This window comes from Loxodonta africana, chromosome 25 (genome assembly GCF_030014295.1).
Source record: "Loxodonta africana isolate mLoxAfr1 chromosome 25, mLoxAfr1.hap2, whole genome shotgun sequence".
NCBI lineage: Eukaryota > Metazoa > Chordata > Mammalia > Proboscidea > Elephantidae > Loxodonta > Loxodonta africana.
Genome location: NC_087366.1, coordinates 33,811,277 through 33,831,694, shown reverse-complemented (window position 1 = coordinate 33,831,694; position 20,418 = coordinate 33,811,277). Strand labels below are relative to the sequence as shown.

Genomic DNA, 20,418 nt, shown 5'->3' with positions numbered 1-20,418 from the left:
ATCCGTAAGCGCAGGCTGAGGGGCCCGCAGGCCGCGGCCAATGGGCGGCCGCGGGGGGTGGGGCGCTGCTGCCTGGGGCGGGCGGCGGGCGGTGTTGGATCCAGCGCCGCAGAAGGTGAAGCCGGGAGGAGCCGAGCGGAGCGCCGAGCTGAGGCGCGGAAGCGCGTGTGAGTGCGAGACCCGGCCGGCCGCCGAGAGCCCGCCGCAGCCCGCAGCCCGGAGCCCTCAGCCCGCTGCCCCGCGAGGGGGAGAGTCCAGGGCCGGAGCGGGCGGCGATGGGGCGCTCGGGGGAGCGGCGGGTTCCGAGGCGGCTGCCCGGATCTCTGCTGCCCAGCGCGCCCGGGCTGTAGCAGGTTCTGGAGGGACGCGTCTCCGTGGTGCGTCTGGGGTGAGAGGAGAAAGGGGCCAGCTTCTGTTCTCAGCGAGGGGGCGGAGGGGCCTTTCGGGAGCCCCGGCGTGTCTCTGGGGGACATCCTCTGCGGGCACTGGCCCTGGAGGCGAAGCGGCTGCCCTGGGGGCCTTTGGGGGCGACGGCAGGGTGCTGACGCGCGTGGCGTCCTGAGCGCCGTGGCGGGGGCCTCGGAAGCCGGGACGCGGGGGAGGGAGCGCGGAGAGTGGGGGTGTCTGCGCGGCCCCGGGCAGCGGGGGGCCAGGCTCTCACATGGAGAGGGAGCCGCCCCACTCGTTCTTCAAAGTTATTGATCGACTGAAAGGCTATTCCCGTCTTGGTGACATTAGCACTAATAAGAACCTTGCTTTTGGTGCCCGACAACTCCTCTAAGACTCGAAAAGAAAAGACAAAAAGGTGCCAGGCGCGGTTACCCTCCGACCAGTTGGGGTTACTTGTCTAACTTGCTGCAGGGTGTATCCTCTTTAAAGACGTGCACCCGGAGCGCGCGCTTGGGCGCCTGATGGGTTCCCCCCATCCTCCCCCGGGACCCGAATCAGTCTTTGTAAGATCCCCAGTCGCCACTGTGCGCGCTTCTGAGGACGTTCTTTCTTCCAGTCCCTGCGGCTCGCCGGCTTTGCTAATTTCTCCGCCTTGCTGCCTTCTCCGCTCCTGGGACAGTCTCCTCATATTACTGAAGGTAGTTTTACCACGTTTTGGGAATATCACCAAGAGCACCTACAGGTTAATTTTCAGCCTCGATGCAAACCCGAGGAATCAATTTCGGTTCATCAACTACAAGCGAGAGCCGATGTTTCTTGGGAGGAGGAAACAACTTGGTATTACTCCTCTGGGAGATATTTGTCATCATTAACCTGCTTCAGTTAAATTAATTCGGCCCAAGATGACTCCAGCGTGAGTGCTGGAAAAAATCAAGTGCGTTGGTCACGGAATTGTGTTTACCAAAATAAGCTTTTGGCCAAATTAAAAGTAGAGACATTTGGATTTTGCTTACATTTAAACTTGGCTTTGATAAAGATGGCTTTCCCCCTCCTCCCCCCAAACAAAGAATCTTGGTTATTCTCCCGGGTTTGCTCATTAAGTTTAAAATAGTCACTGATTTTCCTTTTCTTTGCCTCTTTTGTCTGCAGTTTTCATTTCTAAACGTTAACACTAGATGGCTTTCTTATGACAGGCATTTAGTAAACTGTGTTTTTGAGTTGTCTATGTCTGCAATTCAGGTTGTAATTTTTCCAGTCTTAGAATTTGTAATGGGAGAAAAAAAATTCCAAAACTGTGGCTTTACTTGAAGTATACTACTTCCCTATAAAACCTATACAAACAGATACCTATGCAGATATCAAATGGTGGCCTATCATTTCTGTCACTCCAAAAGATGAATTTCAAGAGACAATTTGGCTTCTGTACTTAGTCATGTATTTACTTTTTTCACGTTTTGGGCTTATTTGAGGAATTCACAGTTCTTCAGTGAGTTTTGTAACTGTTTAGAAAACCTTTCTGCTTGGTGTGTTTACTATGTGACTCAGAGAGCACAGAAGAGTATGGATTCATGGAAAAGTGCAATCTTTCTTGAGTTTTGCATGCAAATTGCATTGACTCCTAAAGATTTCAAGATGGGTTTAGGGGAAAAGAGATATGCATGATTCATACCAAGGATTGGGTTATGGACATTTTTAGTTCCTTCTCTCCACTTGCCTGATACTTGCTTTTTCATTCCTAAGCACAACCTTTTATGAGAAGTACAATAGCCTGTAGTTGGCCATTTCAGCACCAAGAAGTTTCCAGTCATGTTTTTAAGTACTTTTATTCTAAAGCAAGACCTTGGCAGCCTGTCCAAATCTTGCCTAAGTAGGCAGACTTACAAGCTATGGAAGTATTTTGAAAGTATAAGCCATTGAATGCCTTGCCCAGCTTCTTATGTGACATGTTGAATTTGTATGTTTGTTCTGAATTAGAGAGTGTATTCCCAACAACTACAGAGAAAGCATCTAGGAAGTAGGAAATGAAATCAGGAACAGCTTTTCATCAGTACCCACATGCTACCTATAGAGGGGGTGAAATGAACTGGGATAAGAAGCATTGTAAGCATTGGGTCCTGAAAATAAAGCGAGAGGGAAATTACTGGTTCGGGGGTGGAGCTTCTGGTTTTGGAGTATGAACCACAGATTTCCCCGCATGGTATTTTTACATATTTTTCAATAAGTATTTTTTATGTTTTTAAATGTTAGACTTTTTTGAAGAGCTTTAATTTTATGGAATATAATTTTAGCTTAGTGGGGGAATTATTACATCGTCCTGACTTGGCTCATATGATGCTTATTGCAGTTAAAAATGTCTTACTATTTTTTTTTTTATCCCCCTCAAGACTAGAATGGTATTTTGAAGGTTCCTTGATACCTGATCTTCGTAAACACCTGTCCACCTTGGGGATCTTTTTACCTGAGGCAGAAAGGGGAATGGGTTATTCATTTTGAAAGCTTATGTATTCCTGAAAGTGAGAAATACTAGTGAGCCATCCTGAAATGGCAATTGTTTGGTAATTGAAGTTGGTATAAAAGTGTTGTGTTTGGAAATCAAAACTAGTTTAAGAGGGTTGTGTTTACTGCACACTTTGCAAAGAACTATGTGTTTATGTGGACATAGCCCCCTCCCTCCGCACAGCCATAATTGGTAAGTGCAAGGTTTTGGAGATCTAGGAAGGCATTGAGTCTTTGAACTTATCATCCACTTACAGTGGTGGTGTAGGATTACATATCCCTTCAAAGGACGTACTAAATTTGAAGAAAATTTAGCCTGCTTACTGTGAACTGAAAAGCAAAGTTTTTTTTTTTTGAACTTGAATGACATGTGTAGGACAGTCCTGAAGAATACAGGAGGCTCTGGATTTTCTCCTATTAATGTACCCAGTTCCCTTGCGGGGTGAGTAGAAAGAGTATCAGGCTGGCAAAGAGGAACCTCCAGTTCCCTGACTGTACCGCCTGATCACTAAATAACGTTTTGAGTAGCCAGTTAATCTTTCTGAGCCTCACTTCCTTCATCTTAAAATAAGTGAGTTTGGCTAAAGTATTTCTATGATCCTTTCAGTACCAAAGTTTTAGATTTGTTTATCATTTAAAATAAATGCATATGAAATGAAATGGGATTGTTTCTATTTTATAGATGAGCAAGTTTGTAGATGAGTTGGAATTGACTCAGCGACAGTGGGTTTGTTTTGTCTTGAAAGTTTGTATATGAACACTCAAGAGAGTTACAGCTACTTAACCTTGGAAGTGATTATTCAGAAATTGCTTTTCTGTTCTAAACACGTTCAGCTGTGACCCCTTTAAAGGAGGGATAACAATGTAATAGGAATTTAAATGCCTCACAACTTCAGAAATAAATTGTTTTGATCCTTTCTGAACTTGGTTTACAAACTTTGTCTTCAAAGAGCAGCAGTGGTCTAAGGGAGCCATATCTGATCCACTGCAGAGGCTTTGTTTCTTGTGGAATTTCATATTTCTTTGTAATGCAATTCCTTGATAATTTTTTTTTCCCTGTACAACACTGTTTAGTCAAGTTGAGTGATGGGAAAGAAGAGAATATGCAGTAAGTTGAGTCTAGATGTCATGGCATCTCTGGCGCATAAGGGACCTTAAGGCTTTCCCTTACTGTTGTTCGTATACTTTTTTGGAAACCAAAGCGAATTTTAGGAATTGTTATTTGTCAGCTTTTAATACTGCTGCATAAGTACATTGGAGCCCTAATGGCACAGCAGTTAAGAGCTTGGCTGCTAACCAAAAGTTCGGCAGTTCGAATCCATTGGCCGTTCCTTGGAAACCCTATGGGGCAGTTCTACTCTGTCTTATAGGTTTGCTATGAGTCAGAATTGACTCAGTGGCAACGGGTTTGGTTTTTTGGTTTATAAGTATATTGGAAATTAACAAAGCAAATATCAAAATGCATTTAAGAAAAGGGGGAGAAGGGATGTGCATGCTGTCAGACTAAAGGAAAGTTCTCCCCATCCAGAGAATTACCCCCCCACGTACACATATACCCACACACGCAGACACTTTGTCCTGTTGCATGGACCAGTGAAAACTTCAGTAACAACAACAACAAAAAAAACCAAGCCCACTGCCGTCGAGTCGATTCCGACTCATAACGACCCTATAGGACAGAGTAGAACTGCGCCGTAGAGTTTCCAAGGAGCGCCTGGCGGATTCGAACTGCCGACCTCTTGGTTAGCAGCGATAGCACTTAACCACTACACCAGTAAGGACTAACCCCCCCTCAAAAAAAAAAACCAAACCCATTGCCTTTGAGTCGATTCTGACTCATAGTGACTGTATAGGACAGAGTAGAAGTGCCCCATACAGTTTCCAAGGAGCACTGACACAGCCCAACTAATGCTTCTTTGTTGCTTGGATTGTCTTTATATGATCTGTTAGTGGTCTTCTTAGGAATACCTGAACATCTCTGTAATGGAAAGCTCTACCTTTTTGATGTGTTTGACGATTGGAAAAATTTTTTGATATATAGAATTGAAATCTAATTCTACCTATTATTTTGAATTCTATTCCCTTTGTGGTTTACAGAATAAATCCTTCTTTTAGTAGAGGTGTTTCATTTACTCACAGAACAATAGCTGTTAAAGTTGGCCTAGAACTGAGTGCTTCTAGTGCAGCTTGACCAGTGTAGAGAAGGGGTACCCTTCTTGTCTTTGCATTTCCTGCTTGTTTTGATGTAGTCCAAGTTTGCATTCACTGTTTTGGTGGCCTCATTCCCCCTGACTCAGTGAGTCTCCTGTTCACTGAAACAACTGAGCCCTTAATCACATGGCTGCCCTTTAAGTCTTATCTTCCCCATCCGCGTACTAATGCCATTGCAAGACCTAACATTTATTGTGCTTGGTTTTATTTTAACTGGTTCTTCCAGTGTGGTTTTTGGGAACTTCCAAGATAATAAAAGCACCTTTAAAAGTGCAGATTAACAGTGTAATTCTGTATCTTATTGGCCAGAATCGTCCCTAGGAGCAAGAGAGGCTAGGAAATTCAATGTTTAACTTTTCTACCTTTTAGTTGGCTGGAACAGGGTGATGAGAGCAACAATGCACAGTATCTGCCGAAATGTCTGATCCAAATTAGCAGCACCCACCCCACCCTACCCCACCCTCTTTTGCACTGTCTCCCCTCATTCTGCTCCATTTTGATCCATGGCATTTATGATTACCTGACATTATATTGATTATTACTTTTTGTATGTTTATCTTTTGTCTCACTTCAGTAGAATGTCAATGCCATAAGAGCAGGGCCAGTTTGGGTTTACAGTATACTGTATTCCCTGCCCCCAAATGGTTTTTGCCACATGGCATTCAACAATATTTTTGCTAATGGAATGACTGAGAGTTGGGGAATTCAACATGAAAGAATTTTGTATCTTGGCTTTTGTTGAACTAAGTAGTTTTACCTTCAAGTTCTAATTGTTTCTACTGTAAATTATCTGTCTGAACATTTTATACCTCATTTCATATCTCTTCCAGGCTATCTAAAATGACCTTTGATTGAACTCTTCTTATGGAGATGGTAAAAATATAGAAGTAGTTTTTGAAGAGGGTTTTAAAATGGAGTTGTATCAAGACCTTTATAGCCACTTTCAGAAGGGTGGGGTTTTGGGGAGTCTGGGCACCCTGGGGTGTGTCCCTCCTTTCATGAGAGAGTGTGGTGTACACCTTTCCCAGGCTTCCAAGTCTGGTCACACGTGACTGCACAGTCTCATGGGAAGTGGTTTGGGCGCATTAATAAAGATAACTGAAAAGAAATGGTTTCTGAATTGTACAACAGTACCTGTAGTCTTTTCTGTCTGGATCTGTTAGGAATTACAATTTCTACAAGAAGTCATGGTTTTTAAAAACATCATCAGAAGCATATAGTAGACTTTTTGTTGACTTAGCACCTTTAAGTTGAGGATTGCAAAGTATATTAGACTATTTTATGCCTTAAATGTAGTAGGTCTAAGTACTATGTTACTCTGAATTCCTGAATAAATTTCAAGTGGTAAGTGTACTTTAAATTTTATACGATAGGAAGCTTTTATCTTTAATATCCTGACATGGTACTGATTCCTATGTTACATGAAATTGGGAGTATCATTCTAAGTCCTCTTTGTTTAAATTTGTGTATCAGGACATGCTATAATGACGACAGTCATTATTATCATGAATGACAGTTGCAACCCTGGTGGTGCAGTGGTTAAGAGCTACCACTGCTAACCAAGAGGTTGGCAGTTCGAATCCACCAGCCACTCATTGGAAACCGTATCGGGCAGTTCTGCTCTGTCCTGTGGGGTCGCTATGAGTTGAAATTGACTCGATGGCAATGGGATAATGACAGTTGTAGACACTGCTGAAAGATGAACCAGAATTATAGTAAAATTACTTGATTTACCACCAGTTTTGTTTATTTGAGGGTCATTGTCAGTCATCTATGGGAGAAAAGCCTGGCAGCCTGCTTCCATGAAGATTACAGCCAAGAAAACCCTATGGAGCAGTTCTACCCTGTAACACAGGGGTCTGCTGTGAGTTGGAATCGACTTGACAGCAGTCGGTTTGGTTTTGATGTCGTTTGCTTGAAATAATGACTCTATTTCCCTATTTTAAAAATTTTAAAGATGAGTGGGGGAGGCTAATGCTTATGACCTATAAATATAGTAACGAATTGGGGAGAGAGATTCCTAAAGGTAAATTTTGAAATATTTATTGTGGCCTGAACGTTCATGTATGTCTTCTCACATATTCTTAAGGAGAACCTTACCAGGCCGGTGGGATTATCCCCTTAAAGATGCAGAAACCAAGCTTTAGAGAGAGAGTGAATGATCTTCCGAATCTTAGTTCTTAAGTGTTTAAACCAGGTCCCTTGACTCCAAGTATAGTGCTCTTTCCGTTGCTCCACAGTTGCCTTGTAAGGTACTGTAGACCTCAAAAGGTAATTTTAAAATGAACGAATGAATGAAAGAGAGGAGGAAAGAGGGAAGGGAGTGAAGGCAGATATGTGAGAATAGTTGCTGTAATGGAATTATCTCACTACCCCTGAAAGAGGGAAGTGGTGGCTCAGGGTTGGGCTAATGAGCTTATTGTTCTAGTCTAAAAAATGCAGTTCTATCAGCCAGTGGCCTGTCCGTTATTAACTAGACATTTTGTGGTGAGGTAGCAGTTGTGCTGATTGAATCAGGTTATATATTCTTTGTTGCTGGGAAGTGAGTGGGTTCTTCTGTGATCATGCAGAGAGCATTTTTTTAGCTCCTGAGTCTTTGCCAAGAATAAAAGAAATATAAGAAGAAAACAATTTTTGTTTTGCATTTATACTTTGCCAGATTTGCATAATCTTTGTTTAAGCTGGTTGAATGTGAATCCCTAAATAAATTTCAGACATTTAAATATTTAAAAGGATTCATCCACAGTACTTTACTCACCCAAAGAATAAGTGCTTACAACAAAGAAAATAACACCCTTGAAGATGTAGCCCATATAGACTTTGTTCACCTTGTCATTGAATTATAAAACATTAATAGCGAAGCTAGAATTTGAACATTCATTGAAATGCTTAGCTGGCTTTGTTCCAAAATATTGTTTCTCTGGTAGAGAAAGCAGGACGATTTGTTTAAAACTGGCAGTTAGCCAGTCAGAATAGCTCTGACGCAATCATTGCTGTAACTACTTTGCTCCGGCTGCTAATTTTAGGGGCGTTAAATCTGGGTGATGTCTGATGGCTGCTGTCGCTGTGCGTCTGGTTATGTGGCGCTTTCTAATTTCACCCTCCTGATTTGGCACCACAGCTCTTAGTTCTTTGAGAAATGAGCTGTAGAGCAGAGAGGATGTTGCACGGGCACAGGGTAGGAGCCTGGGGTGAGGAGAAGGCCCTAGGAGGGTTTCAAGAGGAACCTCCTTTAATCTTCCTACTTTCTTTGTCATTCTTTGGACAAATACTTATCACATACATATGTCTCTTGTTGTAGCACCTTGAGAGGTGCTGAGAAGATGGAGGGAAGTGTAAATCAAGGCCCCCTTCTCCATGGAACAGGCTAATGACAGCGTTCACTGGTTTTTCTTGCCACCCTTGTAAGCATTTGTATGTTTAAAATTGAATTTTACTTTCTCTTTTTTTGGAAAAGGTAAGATGAAGGAGAAAGATGATCATTTTTTAAGAACTATTTGAAGTAATTTTTATATGATAAGTATCTGTATGATATCATCAGAGCAAAGTAGGATTTCCTTGCTGTTGCAGAAGACTAGAGGTAGGATGAGAGGTTGTTTGGCCTTGTCTAACACACTCAGCTCCCCGGGTGCCTTAGTATAGCCCAATTTTAAAATGAGGATGCTGAGCCAGACAGTCTTGGATTCTCTTTAATCTCTAGCATTCTAAGATTTCCAAGTTAGCAGGAGGACTCCTAGGGTTTGAGAGCCCTGAGGGCAGGAGCCAGGTCACTCCACCCCATCCTCCTGCCCTGTGTAAGTGTCTGGCACAGTCAGTAAATTAACTGACTCATCGATTTTTGGGCCTGAAAGGGACCTTCAGGTTATTGTCTAATCAAACTTCCTCATGTTACTGATTCAGAAATATAGAAAACGGTTTAGCAACCAGCCATATTGTATAATAGAACGGGCTGCCATGTCGGGTGGTGAATTAATTACCATTCAACTGTAAGTGTTGTGGCGGAGCTGATGACCATGTGTCAGATATTTTGGAAAATGATTTCTACATAAAGAAGACCATGGGACAGATGGGCACTATAGCTCCTTTCAGATATAATACTGTAGGGGTTGATGAGATTATGATGGACTTATGTAGTCAGGAAAGCATTCGAGGAGAAGGTAGGACTTGAGCTAAGCTTTGGAAAATGGTTAGGATTTGAATTTTTGTGCAGGACCTATTGTATGCAAGGACACTACTGACCCTGGGGGATCAGCAAAATATATAAAACATACTCTTAGTTATCTATCTGGTAATAGTACTGTCTTCATCAACTCAGTCTCCCTAAAACCGAATTCATCTCTTTGCCTGGTTTAAGTTTTACAACTCCAAAATGAATTTTATTAACAAAAGCAACATCAAGGAGAAGCGATGGATAGTATCTTCTAAGTGGTGATGAGCTTGTCCATTTCTTGTACTATGGTGGCTTGTGTATGGGTGTGATGTTGGAAGCTGTGCCAGCGGTATTTCAGATACTAGTGGGGTCATCCATGGTGGACAGGTTTCAGTGGCTCCTTCAGACTAAGGCAGACTAGGAAAAAATGCCTGGTGATCTACTTCAAAAAATTAGGCAATGAAAACCCAATGGATCACAACAGAATGTTGTCCGATATAGTGCTGGAAGATGAGTCTCTAGGTTGAAAGGCATTAAAAATACCCAGTGGTTGCACCAGTGGACTGGAGCGTATCAGTGGCCATGAGGATGGTGTGGGACCACACAGACCACGCAGCAGTTTTCATTCTGTTGTGTATGGGGTTGCCATGAGATGGAGCCTACTTGATGGCAGCTTAACAGTCACAGTGCAAGGTAGTCAATCTGATTTTTTTTCTTTCTATTCTAAATTGCTAAAGATTATAGAGTATATCATAAACCTAAAGTGAAAGTTACTTTGGATACAGAGAGATACAAGGTAAACAAGGTTTTGGTATGAAATTACTTAATCTATTTTAGTTGTTTGTCTAGAGAATATGTACATGTCATACTATGTTTGTAATTCAAGATCATGTGCTTTGTTTTGAGACTTTAGGGATTTCTAACTTGGTTATTCATTTACCAAAGTGATTTATTTAAAAATTATTCTAAATAATATACGCTTTAAATAGAGACAGTGTTAGGAAGGATGACTGTGGCCAAAGGGAGCTTGCCTCACCTGAGCAGCCCACCATCAAACGGGTCTCTTTGGGACTTGTGTCAAATTTCTATTGATGCTCTGTTGCTTTAGTTCACTTTCATTTTTATGTCCCATGGAGTAATTTTAAGTGCTTGGTAAGATTTGCATTTTCAGACTTCAAAACTATAGTCTCAACATAATCACCATCTACTTTCTCCCAACTTTTTCTCATGTAAATGTTCAAAGATAAAGAAGAGTTGAAAGAATTGTGTGGTGAACACCCATATACTCACCAACTAGATTCTCTAATTGTTAACATTTTACTATATTGGCCTTATATGTGCTCTACCCATGATCTATCCATTCATCAGTCTGCCTTATTTTTTGACACATTTTCAAACTAAGTTGCATACTTCCCTAGACTTTACCCCTAAACACTTCAGCATGCATACCATTAATAAGAATTCAAATTTTTTTTTGAGGTAATATTTATCTAGTGAAATGCTTACATCTTAAGTATGTCATTCTATGAGTTTTGAGAAATGCATGTACCCACGTAATCCCACTGTCTTAGTTATCTAGTGCTGCTGTAACAGAAATACAAGTGGATGGCTTTAACAAAGAGAAGTTTATTTTCTCACAGTAAAGTACGCTGAAAGTCCAAATTCAGGGTGTCAGCTCTGGGGGAAGGCATTCTCTCTCTGTCGGCCTTCTCGTCAGTCTTCCCCTGGCCTAAGAACTTCTCTGCGTAGGCACCCCAGGTCTAAAGGATGCATTCTGCTCCTGGTGCTGCTTTCTTGGTGGTATGAGGTACCCCTGTCTCTCTGCTTACTTCTTTCTTTTATATCTCAAGATACTGCCTCAAGACACAATCCAATCCTGTAGATTAAGATCTTCCTCACTAACACAACTGCCGTCCATCCTCCCTCGTTAACATCGTAGAGGCAGGATTTACAACATATAGGAAAATCATGGCCCAGCCCAATTGATGCACACATTTTTTGGGGGACAAAATTCAATCCATGACACCTGCGTTCCCATCACCGCAGAGCCCCAGGAAATTCTCTCATTCCCCTTCCCTGTCAGTTAGCCCTGCTCCCAACAACAGCTGTTTTTTTTTGTCTATAGATAAGGTTTGCTTGTTCTCGAACTTCATATAAATGGAATCATACAGTAGTACTCTTTTTTGTGTGACATTTTTTCACTCAGCATAATTTTTTTTTTAGTTTTGCCATATCCTTTAAAATATATATAGCACAAGGCTTGCTTTACTTTTACCTTGATTGTGTGCCCTGTTCAAAGACCATATCCATTTTTGTCACATTCTTTTGGTAGCAATTTCTTTTAGATATCTGTTGTATTTATCTTAAGTTTCATCTCAACCTCCTCTTTCCCAACAGGGATGTGATTTTCATACTGGATTTGGCTACTTTCTGACTGAGCCTCTTCATACACCCTGCCCATAGATCCTAAAAATTATCGGGGGCTTATGTTAGATTGCTAACCCTTGCTGCAGGGCTGGCTTATGCCAGCTTGCAGCATTCAGCTGAGCTCGTTTGCTTCGGAAGAGATGGATCCTATCTAGACCCATTACCTGTTTATTTGTGTATGCTACTTAGAAAACTTAAAAAAAAAAAAAAACCCAAAAACTTCAGGCAAACGAAAATGCATCTGTTTATTTTTGGAAGGCCTATCCTTTCCTTTGTGATTGACTTTGAAGTTTGAAATAAAGATTTTGTAAGGCATCTCTAATGAATAAATTTCTAATTCAAATGTAATATTTTATTAAAACTAAAATTTCTTGAGTTCAGTTTAATGATGCTATATGGAGGAGACCAACCAAAAATTAGGAGAGTTTTGGACTTTTGAAATCACCTGTACTGAGGAGATAATTGGCTAGAAAAATAAAATCCTAGTTGATTTAAACATAGAATCCTAGATTTAAGTAACCACCCTGTTGCTCTGCCCCTTTCCTGAAGTTCTGAGTTGCTCTCCAGCCATGAACAGAACATAAAACTTTCACCAGCAGTACTGTGTTAATGGCTGTTTGGCATAGACAGTGTGCAGTCAGTGTGTGAAGTTTTCTCTAGGGCTGTATTGGTTAGGATTGCTGTAGCTGCTCTCAAAGAGACAAGCTTACTTCTTTCTTGTATAACAGCCTGAAGACTGGGCAGGTGGGCTGCTTTTCTCCACAGACCACTCATGGGCCACATTCCTTCCATCTTTTTTCTTCAGCCATAGGACATTGGCCTCATCTGTGCGGTTGAAGCCCACTGCGCACATCTGCTCTTCCTGCTTTTGCAGAAAAGGGAAGGAGCCCCAAGGAGGAGTAGTGTCATCTAAAGGCCTGGCCCAGGAGTGGTCTGCACCACTTCTGCTCACATTACACTGGAAAGCTTAATGACCTGACCACACCTAACCTCACGAGAGCCTGGGGAATGACGTGTAGCTGGCCTTCTATGGACGTTGGTTCCAGTACTGCAGAATTAACATTGCCTCTGCCGTGGTTCTGTTCACCCAGCAGGTTTTGTGATGCTCTGTTTGATGCTGGGTATCAGAATTCCATGTCGGGGCTTCACTGTCACCTGCCTCTCTACCGCAGGATAAATGTACTTGTGATCTTTGGCCCCTTTTTGCTGTTATACTGTGATCCCAAAACAAGGAACATGCTTTGGGTAGAGACCAAGGGGGCCTTCTCAGCAGCTGTGGTGCCTGTAGAAAAGCTGTTTCATCTCTAAAATCCTCCCACCTGTGAGTAGAGAAAGACTTGTCTACCTCGTAACGTTATGGTGAGGATTCGTTGAGATGTCTTAGGTGCTTAGATAAGTTCATTCAATTATGAAATATTTACCGCATGCTCTTTCATGCCAGGGGCAGTTCTGTGGACTTGGGTGATGATACTCAGGTGAAGCAGTCGTTGCTCTCACGCGCCTTTGTCCCGACAATGTAGCAAACTCTCTAGTAGTATTCTCTCATTAGATCTTTTATTTTATTGGAGGCAGTGCAACCATCTCTTGTGATTCAGTTTACTTCTTGGTGGGGGTGGTGGTGGTAAAGCCTAATAATAATGGGATTGCAGCAAGATTCTGTACCTTTGAAAGAAACGTTACTGGGGATGTGGATTAGGGGCTGTAATAAAGGACCCAGTCCCCTGCTTAAAATTCAGACTCATAATTGAGGGCTTAAGAGACAGTTGCTGAATGGAATAACGGTAATCATCCATTCAGGAACCACAGGGCTTCTTGGGAGCAGAGACCCTTAAATGCCTGCAGTGTACTCAGGCTTGTGCCATTCAGAAGGAAGTTCCATTGGAGTCAGGGGCTGTCTCCCACTCTAAGAGGAGCTGTGACAGGGTCACGGAGCACGTCGTAAGGGAAGAGTTGTGCTTGTGGTTTGTCCTTCTCTCTAATGAGCTAGCATTACACTGCTTCAGACTGAAAGAACTTGGAGCAGATTGTTTGCTAGCACCTTGTGAGAATCTCTTGATGTGCCAATTCTGATCAATTGGTGGTGGCTATGTTGGGGACCATGTTAAAAATATTCTGAGTCTGTCTCTGATTTCAGGGGGAACAAGTGCTCTCTGGTCAGCTCACAATGTGAGTCAAGAGTGTGGACATAGAGAGCGGTTATCTGTCCTAGGGCTCTGAGTTTTGCTCAGTTTTACCCTCTATATTTATCCTATGGAATTCCTGGAAGGTGCAAACGGTTAATGTGCTTGAGTGCTAACCAAAAGGTTGGAGGTTCATGTCCATCCAGAGGCATCTCGGAAGAAAGGCCTGGCAATCTAATTCTGAAAAATCAGCCATTGAAACCGTATGGAGCACTGTGCTTCTCTGATACACATGGGGTCACCATGAGTCAGAGTGGACTTGCTGACAACTGGTATTGTTATCCTGTGGGGTTGCAAAGATATGTATAGTAGCCCTGGTGATACCAAACATAATATTCCCCTCATAAAAGCCATAATGTTCTGCAAACGGAAGCATATTTCCTTCAGTATGCTTGAGAGAAAAGACTTAGGCTCATTTGCTGCGAAGTTGGGTGAGTCTATACACCTTTGGATTTAAAATTTTTTTCCCCGGAGGTTAGAGTGTGGAGATTTCGTGGCTTGAAGGAAGAACTCAAAAGAATGAAAATTTGGTGATAGGGTTGCGTTTGTCACTTTTCATTAGCTAAACTACGGGTTGGAGGCTACTGGTTGAAATAAATGACACTTAAAACTTTTTTATGGGATGGAAAGGCTGAATGGTTTTTCTTTTAACAGGAGCATTGTGGTGTTTTGATAATGTGGAAGTTGTATTCATTTCCCTTCAGTTGCTGCTATCTGCTCAGGATATGTTACAGATGGGTTATGCTGATTTTGCTAATTTTTGCCAATAATTTAAGCATGGAGAGATCCAGGGAACCTCCAGAGCGATAAGAACACAGCTGCCAAGGATAACTTTGAGAGGAGAGGAACATTTCTTGAGCCTTTCATTTGATTTGGGGGCAGTAGCTGTGGCTAAGCAGCTGCAGATGGTGGGCTTTTAGCTCCTGCTGTGGCCGTTCGGGAGTTCTTTACATCTTTTTGTTTGTAGTGAACAAAAGAGCAGTGTGGGACTTAATCAGCTAGATCAAGTGTATATAAATTCTGAGGACAGTGTCTCTATCCTAACTGAAGTATTAAACTTATAAGTGAGGGAAACTGGCCTGGTGATTTATGGTGTCTGACTAAACCCCACGTTCACATGCCCCCAAAATGTGTGTGCTTTGACTTTTCATTAATGGGTAAATGTTTACATTGGCCTTTGCCCTTATTACTAGCTATTCCATCAGCCAGGGCCCTTTAACTTTTTCTGCTTATGCTGTTGCTTGAAGGATCTGGCCATCCCTTCGCTTGAACGTGGGCCTGTATTTCACGTGATGTTAAGTTAGTTTGTTGGTTGGATTGTTTGAAGGAAAAAGGAATGTTTCTGAGAGTGGGTGAAGGTTTCTCAGGGTTCAGGTCTAAATGGAAAGAGAGGAGATGCCAAAGAAATACAAATATAATGATAATCTCAATAAAATGGTTTTGAAGGCAGGCCCTCCCTCAAAATGTTCTCTGTTATTGTTGGACTCAGAATAAAGACCTGGATGGACCAAGCCTCTCATCCTGTGGGCGATTCTTACATTTTTTGTGTTCAAAATGATTTCAGCTTCCTGTTGCTCAGATACTGGGTGTGTTCTGTGGGTTAAAGCATACAGCACCTGAAAGATTGTATTCTATACTTGCTAAATTGAGGTGAACTAATTTGGTCTACATGAAAAAATTTGGTTAGCATTTTTTTGTGTGTGTTTGTTTGAATATTGTAACTTAGTTGGAGGTTTCCAAAAGCCTGATTCTACTAATCTTATATTGTTAATAATATCTCTGTTTTGTTCATTCTTTTTAATCCTTGTTAACAATGTTCTGAATATCGAGATTCAGTGTGACTTGCAGAATTGTTGGAAGGCAGTTCCATGTTTGACACCTTGGAGAATGTATAGAATCTTCTTAGCATCTGGAGATACTCATCTTGACTCCATAATAAAAGTGGCTGATTTGCTAGAGATTACCTATAACTTTACTTTTTACTTGTTTTGTCTTGGCCTTCTACAGCCTTTACCACCAGGATAGGTTTTTATCTTATGGAAATGTTAGCATTTGCAGCCGTATCTTTTGGCATAGAGACATTAAGCCTAAATGTACTGTTTACCTTGCCACTCATTCCGGACAAATGGGTGAAGCGCAAGCCAAAGGTCAGAGAACACTGATGTGCTTTGGGCCTGTCCTTAGCACATATGTAGTCTTTTCTTTACCTCTTTGTAAGAATGTGAGTTGTAGTGTCTCTCCCCAGTCTACTGCTGGCCGCATTGGGTATGTCAACTTAGCCCAGTACATGTGGTGTCCAGCCCAGTACTCGCTCACCATGTCCACCCACCCGGACCAGGAATTCGTCAAAACCAGAGTCTGGGGTTCATCTGTCTTGTCCCAATGACATCACCTAGCATAGCACTTCTCTGTGGCAAACACCAGTTTTTTGTTTTTTTTTTTTTAATGTTCTAACTTAATTGGAGGGTTCCAATCCCTCACAGGATAGTACTTTTGAAAATATAACAATTTTCCTGAGTATGAGTGGGAGGTAAGAAGGTCACCGGGTAACCCCTACACATGTGCCTGAAGATTACCATGGCACTTGGGTAAAAGATTAGTAGATCAGGAGAAAAGAACCAACAGTGTACTTTTCTTTAATGTTCTTACCCCACGCTTGGCTCTTCACATCTTCTCAGTTAAGCTCTGTTCCAGTTTTAGTAAAGTAGAAGTATTAAAGTAAATGATAATTATGTGGAGACTTTGGGTGAGGAATTTACTGCAAAGAAATAATGACAGTTGGTGCAAAAGATTTATGTATAAGGATGCTCAAAGTAGTGTTACTTCTAACAGGAAAAACTGGTTAAATGTTGACAGTGAGATATTATATTCCATACGATCAAGTACTTTAAATCAATTAAGTGTCTTGTTTTACAAGAATATTTAATAATATGGGAAAGTGTTCACCAAATAGTAAATGCAAAATTTGTTTGCTAAGCAGTATGTAAAGAGCCCTGATGGTGCAATGGTGAAGCACTCGGCTTCTAATCGAAAGGTTGGCGATTCATACCTACCCAGTGGGTCCACTGGAGAAAGACCTGGCAATCTGTACCTGTAAAGATTACAGCCATGACTTATATTTTATTATATTTCACAAATCAGTATAATTTCTGTGGAACAAGTGTTACATTTGGGGTGACTTTTATTCAGCAAAACTTCTGAGCCCCCATTGTGGATTGGATACTGTGGTAAACCAGGGTTGAACCTGAGCTCTGTACCAGCCTGGGCAAGTTAAAGTTGAATTTCCTCATCTCTAAAAGGGGATCGTAGTACCTATCGTGAAAGGTTGTGGTGTGATTACTGATAATGCTTGTAAAAGTGCTTTGCACATGGCAGATGCTCGGTCAGTCGTTATTTTTCCTGGTGTGCATTTATTGAGCATCTAGTATGTGCAGAACAACACGTATGCATGTACTAGAGCACTGCCAGAGGAGGCAGCTGGGAAGGAAACGGATATGACTGCCTGTAAACCCTGGATGAGTTTTGATGAATGAACAGTTTTTTAAAGTCACGATGTTAGAGTTTTTATTTATTCCAGGATTAAGAATTTCTCTCTTTAATGATCGTGAGAGACAAAGCAGAAAGTTGCTTTGAAGAAAGTTGGCTTGGATCCGGGCAGGGGATACTCTGTCAAACAACCTGCTGGAATTCCTTGAAGATTCTCCAGCTCTGATAAGGAAAAATCAGGGATGTGTGGTGTCCTTAGCCTGCAGTGATTAATCTCTGGTGGGATTAGGTCAGTTTGTGTGAAACGTACCATTCAACAGGTGTTAAAAGGGATTCTGTAAATGTGACAGATAGGCCTAGGATGACAACAGAGAAACTTTTGAGTGGGTTGTGGATTGTGTGTGTATCATGTACGTTCCTATTAAAAACTTTCTGCTCACTTAACTTCTGTATTTCAGAGGACCTCTTCCTCCTGGATACCTTTTTATTTAGTTAGCGGTCAAAAATAGGTAACTTGAACCTTTGTGTTAGTTTCTATTGGTACCTAAAAAAAAAAAAAAAAAAAAATCCTGGAAAGAGAAATTGTGAGTGCATTCTGGTGAAGCCTTGTGATACAGTGTCATACGGCTGGTATTCGGCCGGGACTGAGTGCTGTGTATGCATTTAAGTGTCACCGTGCGTGTACCTCGCTGTCACCTGCATTGGTGGATGGCTAGGACCTCACAGCTGTTTCTGAACAGAACGTTCATTCCAGCTCCCTGGTACTTCCACACTCAATTCCTCCGTTCCTTTTCCCCTTTAACTCATGTCTGCCATCTCGCCTTCATCCTTCCCACTCTATGGTTTCTGTACTTGTAAACCCTGTGGCTTCCTGCCAGGCCCCATCCTCCGTGACTTCCTGCTCCTTTTGACCTTGATGAACCCCTCTCTGTTTAAACAGACTCTTAGCCTTGGCTTCTGTGGCACCACTCTCATCCACCCTTTTACTACCCTAATCCTTTCTTTTCTGTCTTTGCTGGCCTCTCCTCCCTGATTTCCTTTTAAATGTTGGGGACCCCTTGGCCCTCTTCTCCTCTGGGTGATCCTGCCTTCCTAAGTGGTTTCTTTCACTACCTCTGTGATGATGGCTTCTCAGTCTTTACCTGTTTGACCTTTTTCCAGCTGCTTCTAGTCATATTCCTTGCATAGTCTTGATATATTTCAAAGTAAATGAGTCCTTTTTAGTTCTTTTATTTTCCCCCACAAGTCTCTTTTGTACTGTGTTCTTTATCTTAGTACTGTATGCATCATTTCCTAATATGCCCACCTAGTAAAACCATGGTGCCATCCTAACTCAGCCCTTACACCACCTGTGTATAGTTGGTCACCAACATTGCAGTTCTACCTCAGAAATGCCTTGACTCTCTTTTTTGTCTCATCTGCCCCCGCTATGTTTTAGTACATATCATCCTCTGTGAATTTTGTAATAGCTTTCTCACCTGTGCTGTCAGTACAGTAGTAGCCTCTAGCCACATGCACCTGCTTAAATTTAATTAATTAAAATTAACTAAAATAAAAATTCAAATCCTCAAGTCTCACTAGCCACATTTCAAGTGCTTAGTAGCCATGTGTGGCCAGTGGCTACCATATTGGACAGCTGACGTGGAATATTTTTAATCACTGCAGAAAGTTCTCTTTGAGGGCACTGGTCTAGCTAGTCTCCCTGCTACAGTTTCTCATCCGGTCCATTTTATCCTTCTTACTGCTGCCAAAATTTTCACTTCTCTTCCTTTGCACAATCTCTTCTCTCTCTGCCTCGAAATGCCCTTCTCCTCCTCTTCAGGCTTAACTGCATTTGGTTTATCTCTTGTAGTGACGTTTACTCATTGCCTTACAACATTTGTTTACTAGCCTGGCCTCTCCCTTTGAAGGGGCTTCTCTAGGGGTACTATCTTCAAATGTTTTTGCCTTTGTGCTCTCTAAAATAACTTTTAAAAACTTTGTATTCTCTCATGCTTTTAAGGTGACAGCAATGTTTCTGATCATAAGTTTAAATTATTTTTTCCAATAAGAAGTAGAAATATTAAACATTTTATAAGATGAAAGTAATACGAAGATTGGCTTAGTTGGAATAAATCTTTCACAGTACAGTTTGAGAGAATCAGTTTTAACGACCAGCTGGAAAAAAGTACTAGTAAAAAATTCAAGGTAAATTGTTATCTCTGGGGTTCCTCTAACTTGACTTTTAAGTTTTGGTATTTTGGAAAAAATTTCCAGGTATATTTAAAAGAATCCACGTCATTAGTCTATATTGCTTTGGTTGTTTTGAAACCAGAGCATCCCCAAATGAGCTGCATTTGACTTCTGTGAGAACATAAGACAGGAATTCATATGGGTTCAAGGTGCCATGATTAATCATTAAAGAAGACTTTCCCAGTATTCAGCATTTTGAATTATCCCGTTGTTTGGTGACCTGCAGGTTTTTAAACTCTAGAACAATACACCGTAATAAGATTGCAATGAGAGAGAAGCTGTTGGGAAGACAGGGCATCCATCAGTTTTGGGGAAGAAGTGTGTATGGAAGGTGAGGATCTAGAAATTGATGCCTTAAACTATCCTTAAACTGTGCACATATTAAAAAAATCCACTGCTGTCATGCACATATAGCCCTGGAAAAACTCAGTTGGAAGACCGCAGCTCCAAGACGGGGGTAGTCTTCACCCTGTGTCCTTCCCCTGTGCCGGGCAGGGGGCTGGCGTGTCCTGGCTGTTCTGATGTGGGACAGAATAGGCCTGTCTTCTAGTTTTAATTCACCACACCCACCCCAGGGGTATGCCTGCTTTTCCTAAGAGGTGCAAAAGGGGGCTACCGCCGAAACCTTCTCTTCCCCGAATATCTCCATCACCACTGGTCATAGGAAGTAGGTTACTTGCGTTATGCCTTTGGGAGCAATGAAGTATTTTTGTTGTGAAAAACAGTAGCTGTATTTATAGAGGCCTGCGTGATTGTATCAAGTATTATATAAGCAATTTTATAGCCCTGTGAAGAGCATCTTTTCTTCTTTTCTTCCACCATCTGAATGGCTGTGTTGAGTGCATC

The 20,418-nt window shown here is 41.8% G+C and overlaps 1 protein-coding gene across 6 annotated transcripts in view; it reads left to right on the top strand.

Annotated features, from left to right (window-relative positions):
• Positions 1 to 247: 247 nt before the first annotated feature.
• Positions 248 to 20,418, top strand: part of SIPA1L2 (signal induced proliferation associated 1 like 2) — a 264,129-nt gene continuing 243,958 nt past the window's right edge. For 4 of the 6 annotated variants that reach the window (XM_064276677.1, XM_064276676.1, XM_064276670.1 and 1 more), the window contains exon 1: positions 248 to 377. The gene's annotated coding sequence lies outside the window, so the exon portion shown is untranslated. Of the gene's footprint in view, positions 389 to 624; positions 1,089 to 20,418 lie in introns of those variants that run through there. The other 2 variants (XM_064276671.1, XM_064276672.1) reach the window with 2 other exon arrangements.